Raw genomic sequence first — 13,371 nt, 5'->3', positions numbered from 1 at the left:
TTATGATTATTCTCGCAACGGAAAATTATTGCCAGAAACCAAATTGTCTTTGGATCCTCTACCCCTAATTTTTTCATCCTCTTGTCAGACTTTAATTTATGGCTCAAGTCAAATGACACTGCCTCCAGAAAACCTTCTGAGACCTTCACAGAGTCAGGCATTAATGATCCCATGATACCATCAGCTTGTATTTATAAAACATTATATTATACTCATTGGTTGGAATCTCTCTCTTCACTAGATATGAATTTTTCTGGGGAAGCAACCATGTTTGATTGATTTTGGCTTTCCCTATGCCTGGTATTGTCTTTTCCATGTGTAGTAGCTTCTGGATAAAGCTAGAGCCCTGTCTCCCCAAAATGGGATTGATCAAATCTCTAGCCCAACAATGTTATAGAAGAATCCAACTATGTATAATGGGAACATCTAGCTTGGAACAGAAGTCTACCCCCATCCCTGAAACTCCCTCTCCCCTGTCCCCATTAAGGAAAGAACTGGAAACTTCTCCAATAACTTGTTTGTTCTGGATAGAAAAAAAGAGGAGAGGAAGCAGAGGCTGTTCTAATCACTGTGAAATGACAAGCTTAGGTAGTAGAGTTGACCAGATGGAGGAAAGAATCAGTGACATCGAAGATAGAAACCTGGAAATGACACAGATGGAAGAAGAAAGAGACTTGAGACTTAAAAGAAATGAAAGAACTCTACAAGAACTTTCTGACTCCATCAGAAAGAGCAATATAAGAATAATGGGCATACCAGAAGGAGAAGAAAGAGAGAAGGGAACAGAGAATATATTCAAACAAATTGTCGATGAGAACTTCCCAAACTTGTGGACAGAACTGGACCCTCGAATCCAAGAAGCAAATAGAACACCTAATTACCTCAATCCCAACAGGCCTTCTCCAAGGCACATTGTATTGAAGCTGTCTAAAATCAACGACAAAGAAAGAATCCTCAAGGCAGCCAGGGAAAAGAAGATGGTAACCTACAAAGGAAAGCCCATTAGATTATCATCAGAATTTTCAGCAGAAACTCTACAAGCCAGGAGGGAGTGGAACCAAATATCCAAGCTATTGAAAGAGAAATTATGAGCCAAAAATAATATATCCAGCAAAGATATCCTTTGGATATGAAGAAGGAATAAAGACTTTTCCAGATATACAGAAGCTGAGGGAATTTTCTAATACATGACCTGTGCTAAAAGAAATACAAATTGGTAGTCACAAAATAGTCACAGGGATATAAAGAATAGCATAGCGAATAAAGTCAACAATATCATAATAACTATTTATGGAGCCAGGTGGGTACTAGACTTATCAGAGGATCCTTCGTAAATTATATAAGTATCTACCCACTATGCTGCACACCTAAAACTAATATAAAACAATATCAAATGTCCACTGTAATTGAAATTTAAAATATAAAATAAAATAAATTTTAAAAAGAAAACCAGACTTAGAAATTCTAAACAATGCCCAAAGTGTGGGGAGTAGTTGTACATTGCAGTATTTGAGAAAATATCACACAATTTGGGAATGCAGACTGGTGCAGCCGTTATGGAAGGCAGTGTGGAGGTTCCTCAAAAAATTATGAATAGAATTGCCATATGACCCAGCAATCCCTCTCCTGGGTATCTACCCAAAAAATCTGAAAACATCTATAGATAAACACACGTGTGCTCCAATGTTCATTGCAGCTTTGTTTACGGTGGCCAAGACATGGAAACAACCAAAATGTCCTTCGATAGATGAATGGATAAAGAAGTTGTGGTATATATACACAATGGAATACTATTCGGCGGTAAGAAAAGATGAAATAGGAACATTTGTGACAACATGGATGGATCTTGAGAGAGTAATGCTGAGCGAAATAAGTCAGACAGAAAAAGCAGAGAACCATGTGATTTCACTGATATGTGGTATATAAACCAAAAACAACAAAAGAACAAGACAAACAAATGAGAAACAGAAACTCATAGACACAGACAATAGTTTAGTGGTTACCAGAGGGTAAGGGGAGCGGGGGGTGGGGGGTGGGAGATGAGGGTAAGGGGGATTGAATATACGGTGATGGAAGGATAACTGACTCTGGGTGATGAACACACAATGGGATTTATAGATGATGTAATACAGAATTGTACACCTGAAATCTATGTAATTTTACTAACAATTGTCACCCCAATAAATAAATAAAAAAAGAGTTTTATGTGTCCACTGTTTTGGGTTAGCACAGACAACACTCTAATGAACTTCTTTCGGCTCTCAGCTTTTGTTTCAGAAATATGTGTTTCCTTAGGATACATTTGTAACAGTGGGATTTGCCATATGTTGTCATATTGCTTTCCAAAGTGTACTAACTTTGGAAAGTACTACCAGGAGTAAATTAATAGACCAGTTTCACTGTATTCTCACTCAAGTACCCTACTTGAACATTTTCAAACAGGAATATAAAATAAATGAAGTATTATTATGATTATTCTCGCAACAAAAAATTATTGCCAGAAACCAAATTGTCTTTGGCTCCTCTACCCTTAATTTTTTCACCCTCTTGTCAGACTTTAATTTATGGCTCAAGTTAAATGACACTGCCTCCAGAAAACCTTCTGAGACCTTCACAGAGTCAGGCATTAATGATCCCATGATACCATCAGCTTGTATTTATAAAACATTATATTATACTCATTGGTTGGAATCTCTCTCTTCACTAGATATGAATTTTTCTGGGGAAGCAACCATGTTTGATTGATTTTGGCTTTCCCTATGCCTGGTATTGTCTTTTCCATGTGTAGTAGCTTCTGGATAAAGCTAGAGCCCTGTCTCCCCAAAATGGGATTGATCAAATCTCTAGCCCAACAATGTTATAGAAGAATCCAACTATGTATAATGGGAACATCTAGCTTGGAACAGAAGTCTACCCCCATCCCTGAAACTCCCTCTCCCCTGTCCCCATTAAGGAAAGAACTGGAAACTTCTCCAATAACTTGTTTGTTCTGGATAGAAAAAAAGAGGAGAGAAAGCAGAGGCTGTTCTAATCACTGTGGAATGAGAAGCTTGGGGGTTTCTTCCAGTTCCACACATTTCCAGACTCAGGGTGGGTGGTCAGAAAATGATCAAAACTGGGAGTTAACTGTCTACTTTCAGTGGGCTGTTTTTCAGTTTTGAAAACCAAGGCTTGGAGACCTGGAGAAAAGCATATACCAATCAAGATTCACTCCTCAGTCTGCCCAGGGTTGCCTGTGTTTCCCCAAAGCATTTAGCCACCTTAGGCCTGAACAAAACAGAGATTCTATGAACAGTGGATCATCCTAATTAACAAGCTATTGTCATTCAGTTCCAAATCCATCCTCCAGACTCTTCTGTGTGATGCTGGGCCAGGGACACTGTATCCTCATTTCTCCTTGGCCAGCCAGACCCCTCTTAGTCGCTGGCTATAGAGACATTTGAGGGAGACTGGAACAAGAGGATGGAGAGGCAGCTCCCCATTTTTGTTTCCTTATTTACTATTCCTAATGATATCACTTCATTCAGCAGCGGCAATTGGTTTCAGGAACAACTGGTTCCAGTTTCCAAGGTCTTCTGCTCTCCCTGAATCAGCCCCATGGTGCCCCCTCAGATGTGTGTGCACCAGTCTGCTGGTGCTCAGAGGTCGGAGGTCCGGGTCCCGGTCCTTCAGGCCCTCCTCCTGGCTCCTGAGGCACCAGCACAGCTGGGCAGCACAGCCCTCCCAGAAGGTCTGGGGACCGCTCTGGGAAGCTCTTCCTCTGGGCCTCTGAGTTCCAATAGCCTCAGTCTCTTTCTCGTTCTTCCGGTCAGAAGGGCAGCAGCTGCTTCCTGCAATAGCTACGTCTGCATAACCTCATTATCCCCCGTTTGCTTTTACAGTTTTCCAATCCATGCAAACAGTTCCCTATATTAAATTATCTCTGGTGAAATAACTGGCATCATTTCTGTTCTCCTGATTAGACACTGACTGGTACAGGGAGAACAGCTGTCAGGAAGCTTATCACTAATGTCCAGCTCAATTACAACTTCAGAGTCACCTCTGATCATGGTGAATGTAATAATAATTACCATTTACTGAATATCTGTGTATGTCATACACCATGTGACAAACTTTCAATGTATTATGAGAAACGGAATATATAAAAAGACAGTGGCCAGACCATTTGTGACAACAGAACCCCGACCCACAAACTCTGCAGCGACCAGCCCGGGAAGCCAAACCACATCCCTAGAATGGGCAGGGTTGTTGGGTCATTGACTGCCAGTTCACTATTCCCCCCCCCTCCCCAGAAAGCCAAAAACTGTCCCCAAACCAATTACAAAGGATGTCCTCTGTCCCCGCTTCTAGTCCTCCGATCAGAGCTCACCTGAAGCTTCCCCTTTTCTCACTGCCTGCCTGTGAGTCTCCATCAAACTCAATGACTATGGCTGGCTCCCTTGCCATGGCAAGCTCTTTTTGTTCTCATGTGGTCATCTTCATTTCTTTCCACAATTCAGTTTACTTCTCATAATTATCCAACAAAGCAGACATATTTTCTCCTCTGTAAATCATGTCCATTTTACAGAGGAAAAAACTGACACCCAGAGACCAAATCATTTCCCCTGGCGTATAACAATTAAGTGACAGATTCAGGATTCCAGGATTCAAAACCAGGTAAATCTAACTCCAAATGTTGAACTGGCCCTATTATGCCTACATGGCGCTCCTCACCTAGTGTTCATGGTTTCCTACTGTAATTCTATCTTAACAAGCCTTTCTCAAAGTCAGGAAGTATAACTTACAAACTTTGCCTTCTCAGCACTTATTCCAGGCATGACACATATTGGTGCTCCTATGTATTATTCAGGAATAGCACTAAGGACACACATCTCTGATTTTCCTTCTCCAGGTAGGTGACTGAGAAACATCTTCAGCTGAGTGAATGGTGTGGGATGTAAGGTTTCTTCCTGGGTTGTAGTGTAGACTGTGGATATGAAAACTGACGAAGGAGTGGGCCATTTGTGCTTGATGGGGCTTACAATTGGATATCAATGGGACCAGGGATCTGAAAGAAGCAGGTGCCAATGCATTCTTGGGCTCTACCTGCATGAGGTCAAGAGAAATAAAATTGTCCACGTCCAAAAATCAGTTATATGAAGTACGTGGTTGTCTCATAAGTCTCCTCCCAACACACCAGTATGGTATCTCTTGTGCTGTTGTGAAAACACCTGTTTGAGGACCCAGAAGGACCCACAGACACCTGGACTAGCCACCAGGTGGCACTAGTGCTGAGCTAATGTGAGTTCTGGCCTTCTGCCCATCTATCGAAAGAGGCCATCACATTTATCAACAGAGGCTAGTAATAAATAAGACCTAACTGGAAAACAAGCACTAGCATGATTTTTCAGGGTGACATCCCCTGAACATAAGCCCTAATGCGTATTTTGGAGCAAAAATTAATATAAGACCCGGTCTTATTTTCCGGGAAACACGGTAGGAGGTAAAATAAAAATTGGAGTTAGAAACAGAGTTGCTCCCTGTGGGAACAGAGCCCCAGACAGCAGTTTCCAGGCTCTCCGCCTCACATGGAAAGGTGCTGGCTCAGGTAGTAAATGGCCATCAACTGTGATTGGATGGCCATCAGCTGTGGCTAGTTGGCCATCAGTTGTAACCAATGAGCCATTGGCCACTAATATAACTGCCATGGCTATGCTAGCAGAAAATGGGGGCTAGCAAGATGGTGGCTGACAGGAGCGGATTGTAGTTAGGACAGCGGGTTGCGGACAGTGTGGCTCCTGTTTCCTGTGTCTCCAACCCAGCCGCCAGCGAGAATATAATGGTATGACTCCCCTACCTATGGCTCCGTGGGTGTTCCTTTTTGGCCTCACTGTGTCCTGTGTTCTTATGTGGGGACCGGGACCAGAGACCCCGCATGACACCCTGCATGACACTCTCATAATCCCACAGTGAAACTTTTATGTGAGTGCAACTTTTATCATTAATAGCACATTTATTCTGTACCAGAGGCCTGAATTAGCAAGCAGAGGTTTAAGAACTGGAAGCAGCCTGATGTTTAGATTACACTAAACGAGCTCACCAGGGCTTTCAGAGAAATAACCTGAGCAATCTCCCAGCAGGGTTAATGTAAATGAGGCTTTTCTTTGATTAGCTTCATTCTGCTTTCCTGGGCTTTCAGAATTACGGGTTTTCCGAGGATCACAGATTAATTACATAATTGTACAATAATAAAAATAAAAACCCCAAGCAAACAAGAGGGGCAGCAATGTTTTACAAACTAATACCAGCTACTGGAGACAGCGCGGCATAAGCAGAAGAGTGGGTCTTAGAACTGCACCTGAGTTCAAACCAGCTTTGCCTCGCCCTACCTGCATATCTTGGGGCCAGTTCTTTAATCTCTCAGAGCTCGTTTCTTTAGCTATTAAAGTAGGATAGTAACGCATACTTTGTGAGGGTTAAATGATGTGTGGCATCTGTAAGTGCCCAGCACGGTGCATGGCGCGTTACTACATGGACAGTGTCGTGCGGGAGACCCTGCTCGCTGCGCCATTTGTCGTGCGCGGAGGCCTTCTCGCTGCGCCATCTTTCAGGCAGGGCGGCCTGCGGGGTCTCAGCTCCCGCTCCCCACACAAGAACGCAGGATATGGTGAGGCCGAAAAGGAACACCCATGGAGCCATAGGTAGGGGAGCCATACCACCACGGTCTCACTGGAGGCTGGGCCCACTGGACGCCGACCTGCCGTCCGCTTTTCCGCCAACCGACCGACCGACGACTCTTCTCCACTCTCTCCTCTGTTCCTCTCTCTCGGCCCTCCTCTTCCGCTCTCCTCGGCTCTCCTCTTCCGCTCTCCTCGGCCCTCCGTAGTTGCAGCAGTTATACTAGCGGCCAATTGGCTAACCAGCCACAGCCGACGGCCAATCAGCCACAGCCGACGGCCATTCACAACCCGAGCCAGCACCCTTCCACGTGAGGCCGAGAACCTGTAAACTACTTTCTGGGGCTCTGTCCCCACAGACAGTAAATGAAAACCCCTTCCCCTCTTCACCGAATGACAGAGATTTACACCAATAATTGAAGTGGATATGATGCCCTTTTGCAGCCTGCCTGCCCAGGATTTTGTTCCTTAAATTTCTCATCCACCATTCCATTTTGGTTTGCAGATTTTGGAACACAGCTAATTAGGGCAGAGAGCTGTGTGGCATGGAGAGTTTTTGTTTAAAAGGCAGATAAAAGATCAATGCAGACTTCCACAATCAACGATCTGTACTGGCACCTCCTGTGCGGTCCTGAAGACAAGCTCTCTGTGCAGGCAGATAGGACCAGTGTCATCCTTCCTGCTTTAGATTTATCCCCTTAGAAATGTGGAAGTTGGATTGTAGGTTTGATCTGGCTTTAGGTGGGCAAAACAGGAGGACAAGAGGTGATTTTTGATACACCTGAGGCCTCTCTCCAAATCTTCGGGCAGTCAGAATACATCACGATTTCTCATACTTTCCTAAACACATAGCCAGAAAGCCAAATGGGAGCCAGGTGCTGTGGGTCTGATGTGAGGCACAGGTAAAAGCACTTGACCTGAATTCTGCAGATAGGGTTCAAGACCTGGCTCTGCTACTGTTGTATAATAAAGAATTTGGTGTTTGTCCTGGGTTCCTGGGATGGAGCTTCTAAAACCCTTGGAATTTCCTGAGTGGATAGTAATGTCTGTTATTCATGAGCCTCTTGGATCACACCTGAGTTTAATTACCATTATGATGGCTCAGGATGGAGGCTCGTTGTCAGAAAGACCCATCATGTGACTAGAGAGTTGGGGCTTTGAGCCTGGGGAAAGAAGGGGGCCTGGAGATTGAGTTATCAATCATGCCTATGTGATGAAAGCCCAATAAAAGCTTTGGACACCGAAGCTCAGTCAACTTCCTTGTTAGTGAACACATCGATGGGTCAGCAGCACGGTGTGCTCTGAATTCAGGGAGAGAGAGCACAGAAGCTCTGCATTTGGGACCATCCCAGACCTCACCCCATGTGTCTCTTTGTTTGGTTTGTCCTGATTTATATCTTTTAGAATAAAACTCTAACTGTAAACACAGAATTTTCCTGAGTTTTTGAAGTCATCTGTCCTAAAATTATCAAACCTGAGAGAGGTGATACGAATCCTCCAGATTTGTCCCCACTTGGTCATAAATAGGGGTCCCCACTTGCAGCTGACAGCTAAATGGGACAATATTGTTGGTGACCATGCCTTTAACTTGTAGTCTGCACTAATTCTGGGTGGTAAATGTAGAATTGAATTGTAGTTCACCAGTTGGTATCAAAATAGCTATTCACATCTACCTGGTTTCACATCAAACTGGCAAGTCACAGCTCTCTGAGGTTTAGTTTCTTCATCTATAAAGTGAAGTTGGCTGTGGTGACTTTTGTAACCATTCACAATGAGATAGTATGGGTGAAAGTGCTTGGTAGGTAGCCTGGTGCTATATATGCCTGTTCCTGTTCCTGCTGATTCACCTGGTGACCTTAGGCAAGTCCAGCTTCCCTAGGTCTCGGTTTCCATATCAGGAAGATGGGCCCTTCTGTTCCTATACTTCACAGCATTTTTGTAGGGTCAAGCTAAGGCCACTAGTGTGGGAAAACTTTGAAAAGTACTCCATATTATTTTCAAAATAAAGTTGCTACCTTATTTCCTAATTTCTTAATGCATCATACAGAAGCAATTGAATTCATCTTCACTAAATTTGGAATTTGGCATAGTCAGAGTTAAAAAGATAGGCTACAATTTCCAGTGGTGGAGTACTACAAGGTGATGGAGTCGGTAATTGTTGTGCTCATATTCTCTCAGCACCACCTCAATTATGACTAAACTACAGAACAACCATGTCATGCAGGGGACCCTGCTCACTGCGCCATTTGTCATGCGAGGCAACCTGCGGAGTCTCTGCTCCCGCTCCCCACATAAGAATGCAGGATATGGCTAGGCCAAAAAGGAACACCCACGGAGTCATAAATAGGGGAGTCATACCACTATAGTCTCACCGGAGGCTGGATCCACACGACCTGCAACCTGCTGTCCACTTCTCTGCCTGCCAACCAACCGACTGACCAACCAACGCAGCCACAGCAGTTATATCAGTGGCTAATTGACTAACTGGTTACAGCTGACGGCCAACTAGCCACAACTGATGGCTCTCTACCACCTGAGCCAACACCTTTCCACGTGAGGGCGAGAGCCTGGAAACTGCACTCCTGGCTCTGTCCCCACAAACCATCATTGAGAATCACCTGAAGTCTAGTTGAACTGAAGCCCTACAACTACAGACATACAGAAGAAACCACTGCAAGACTGGTAGGAGGGGTAGAGATATGAAACAGTTGGTACTACACCTGCATATGACCATTAAAAATTGGAAGGGATATCTTGGCTGTAGAGGTACCCTCCAGAGGAGCAAGGGGCCCCAGCCTAATACCAGTTTCCCCAGCCCAGAGTTCCAGTGCTAGAGAGAGAAAGCTCCATAACTGCTAGTTGTGAAAACCAGCAGAGACTGTAGCTGAGTGAGACGGAGAAAGGCTGGAGTCCCAGGCACTCCTCTTAATGGGAACATGCATGGACTTACTGACAGACTCACTCACTCTGAGCTCCAATGCTGGGACAGTGCCTCAAAGGGTTCCGGAAACATACAGGAGGAACTAAATTGTCTGGCTTCAGACAGAAGGATGGAGAGGCAGCATTTTCCTGGGTGGAGAAGTTGGCAGAAGCCATTATTTCTTTGTTCAGCCCTCCCCCCTCCATGCATGCTGACACCATATCTGAGTCTCCATCAAACTGGCTATCACCTGCCCTAGTGATTTGCTGAGATCCTGCCCCACCCAACCTTTGGGCACACCCAAGCCATTTCCAGTGGCTTTTCCATATAAACAAACTGTCTAAGCTCATGCTGTGGACTTCAAAAATCTCCCAAAGGCTCACAAAACCCAAAAAAATAGCATCTGGCTTCAGCATGTCCCATACCACTGGATGAAGAACACTAAGTCTGGTACTAGTGAAAGCCAGCCTCAGTTTGCAGATTGGCCTTTTGAGACACCTCTAAGCCCAGTGTGTGTGGCAGCCATGTGTGGATTGCTTTGTGGCTCATACCAGGTGGCCCCAGGCAGAGCACAGACTGTGGCTAAATTTGGCCTGCAGCATGTCCTCTCCCAGGAAACCCCAGGGCTAGCACACCTGGTGGCCAGCTTTGGACCAAACAGGAGCATCAGCTGACTGCCTCCAAAAATAACACACCCAAAGCACAGACTGGGCAAGCAGCAGAGCCTCACTAAAGCAAATGCTGCTCTGTAGGGTCAGCCCTTGCACCACAATTCCTCCACTATAGTCACTGCCAGTCTTCACAACCAATAAGCCTGAGAGTCAATCCTTCCCACTGAACATGCGAGCAGCATCCAAGGCTCAAAGACTGCTCCACTGGGTACCACAGGACACATACTACATAAGGCCACTCTACTAAGATTGGAAGACTTAGCAGCTCTACTTAATACATAAAACAAACACAGGGAGGCAGCCAAAATGGGGAGACAAAGAAACCTGTCCTAAATAAATGAACAGAACAAAGCTCCAGAGAAAGAACTAAATACAATGGAGACAAATTCTACCAGATGCAGAGTTCCAAACACTGGTTTTAAGGATGATCAGTGATCTCAAGGAGAAATTCAACAAAGAGATAGGAAGCATAAAGATGAAGATAGAAAACATAAAAATGAATCAGTCAGAAACATACCATACAGTGACTGAAATGAAGAACACATTAAAGGGAATCAGCAGTAGATTAGATGAAGCAGAGATAGAACCAACAATGTAGAAGATAAGGTAGCAAAAATACCCAATCAGAACAGCAAAAAGAAAAAAAGAATCCAAAAAAAAAGGAGAGTTTAAGGGGTCTCTGGGACAACATCTAGTGTAACAACATTCTCATTATAGGGGTACCAGAAGGACAAGGAAGAGAACAAGGAATTGAAAACCCATTTGAAGAAATAATGACACACAACTTCCCAAACATGGTAAAGGAAATAGATACACAAACCCAGATAGCACAGAAAGTCCCAAACAAGATGAACCCAAAGAGGCCCACACTAAAATATGTCATAATTAAAGTGTCAAAGGTGAAATACAAAGACAGAATCTTAAAAGCAATTAGTTACCTACAAGGAAGCTCCCATAAAATTGTCAGCTGATTTCTCAACAGAAACTTTGCAGGCCAGCAGGGATTAACACAAAATATTCAAAGTGATGACAAGCAAAGATCTACAAGCAAGATTTCTCTACCCAGCAAAGCTATCATTTAGAATCAAATAACACATAAAGAGCTTCCCAGACAAGAAAAAGCTAAAGGAGTTTATCACCACCAAACCAGAATTACAAAGAATGTTAAAGGGACTTTTGTTTTCAATTTGGCAATAGTGTGTTTTTTCCAGGACCCATCAGCTCCAAGTCAAGTAATTGTCCTTCAATCTAGTTGTGGAAGGAGCAGCTCAGCTCCAAGTCCAGTCGCTGTTTTCAGTCTTTAGTTGCAGGGGGCACAACCCACCATCTCATGTGGGAATTGAATCAACAACCTTGTTGTTAAGAGCACATGCTCTAATCAACTGAGCCAACCAGCCGCCCCTTAAAGGGACTTTTTAAGAAGAATAGAAGAAGGAGAAGAAGAAGAAAACAAAGAAGATCAAAAATATGAATAATGGGCCAGCCCGGTGGCTCAGGTGGTTGGAGTTCAGTGCTCCTAATGTTGAGGTCGCTGGTTCGATTCCCACATGGGCCAGTGAGCTATGCCCTCTACAGCTAAGATTGTGAACAATGGCTCTCCCTGGAGCTGGGCTGCCGTGAGCAGCCGGAGGTCGACATGAGCTGCCCTGGGCTACCACAGGCAGGCTGTTGTGTGCTACCTTGGGCTACCATGTGCTGCCATGGGCAGCCAGGGGCCAGCATGAGTGGCTGGCAGCCAGCGTGAGTGGCCAGCAGCCGGCAAGAGCTGCCGTGAGCTGCTATGAGTAGCCGACCGACGACTGGTGACTGACTGCCCCAGACAGGGGGAGTGCAAGGCTCACAATACCAGCATGGGCCAGGGAGCTGTGTCCTATGCAAATAGACTGAGAAACAATGGCTTGAATGGATGGAGGTAGGGGAGAAGGTGGAAGAAAGGGAAACAAAAAATATGAATAATGAAATGGCAATAACTGCATAACTATCAATAATTACTTTAAGTTAAATGGATTAAACACTCCAATCAAAAGGTAGGGTGGCTGGGGGCAGCCAGATGGCTCAGTTGGTTAGAGCACGAGCCCTTAACAGGGTTGCCCGTTCAATTCCCACATGGGATGGTGGGCTGCGCCCCCTGCAACCAAGATTGAAAATGGTGACTGGACTTGGAGTTGAGCTGCACCCTCCACAACTAGATTGAAGAACAACAACTTGACTTGGAGTGGATGGATCCTGGAAAAACACACTGTTCCCCAATAGTCCCCAAGAAAAAAAAAGATAGCATGGCTGAATGGATAAGAAAACAAGAGCCTCACATATGCTGCCTACAAGAGACTCACTTCAGATCAAAAGGCACACACAGACTGAAAGTAAAGGGATGGGAAAAGATATTTCATAAAAATGGGAACAACAACAACAAAACCCATACAAACAAACAAAAACAGCTGAGGTAGCAATACTTATACCAGATAAAATGGACTTTAGAACAAAGGCTATCCCAAGAAACAAAGAAGAACTCAGTAATCCCACTTCTGGGTATCTATCTGAAGAAACTGAAATGCTGCTTCAATTGGATGTCTGCATCCATATGCTCATTGCAGCATTGTTTACAACGGCCAAGATGGGAGGCAGACTGGGTTTCTGTCAATGGATGAATAGATAAAGAGTAGGTGTGTTGTGCGAGGCAGCCTGCGGGGTCTCTGCTCCCGCTCCCCACATAAGAACACAGGATATGGTGAGGCCAAACAGGAACATCCACGGAGCCATAGGTAGGGGAGTCATACCTCTATATTCTCACTGGAGGCTGGGTGAGACATACGCAGTAGTAGCCACACAATCCACAGTCCACCATTCACTTCTCTGCCTGCCAACCAACCAACCAATCAACGCAGCCCCGCAGTTACATCAGTAGCCAATTGGCTAACCAGTTACAGCTGATGGCCAACCAATCACAGTTGATGGTCATTCACTACCCGAGCCAGCACCTCCCCACGCGAGGCCAAGAGCATGGAAACTGCTCTCTGGGACTCTATCCCTACAAGGTGGTATATATATGCAGTGGAATATTACTCAGCTATAAAAAAGAATGAAATCTTGCCATCTGCAACAGAAATAAACTCATAGATAAGAG

Source organism: Rhinolophus sinicus, linkage group LG16 (assembly GCF_036562045.2).
Source record: "Rhinolophus sinicus isolate RSC01 linkage group LG16, ASM3656204v1, whole genome shotgun sequence".
NCBI lineage: Eukaryota > Metazoa > Chordata > Mammalia > Chiroptera > Rhinolophidae > Rhinolophus > Rhinolophus sinicus.
The sequence above is the reverse complement of the archived record's forward strand: the minus strand, read 5'-3'. Positions refer to the sequence as shown.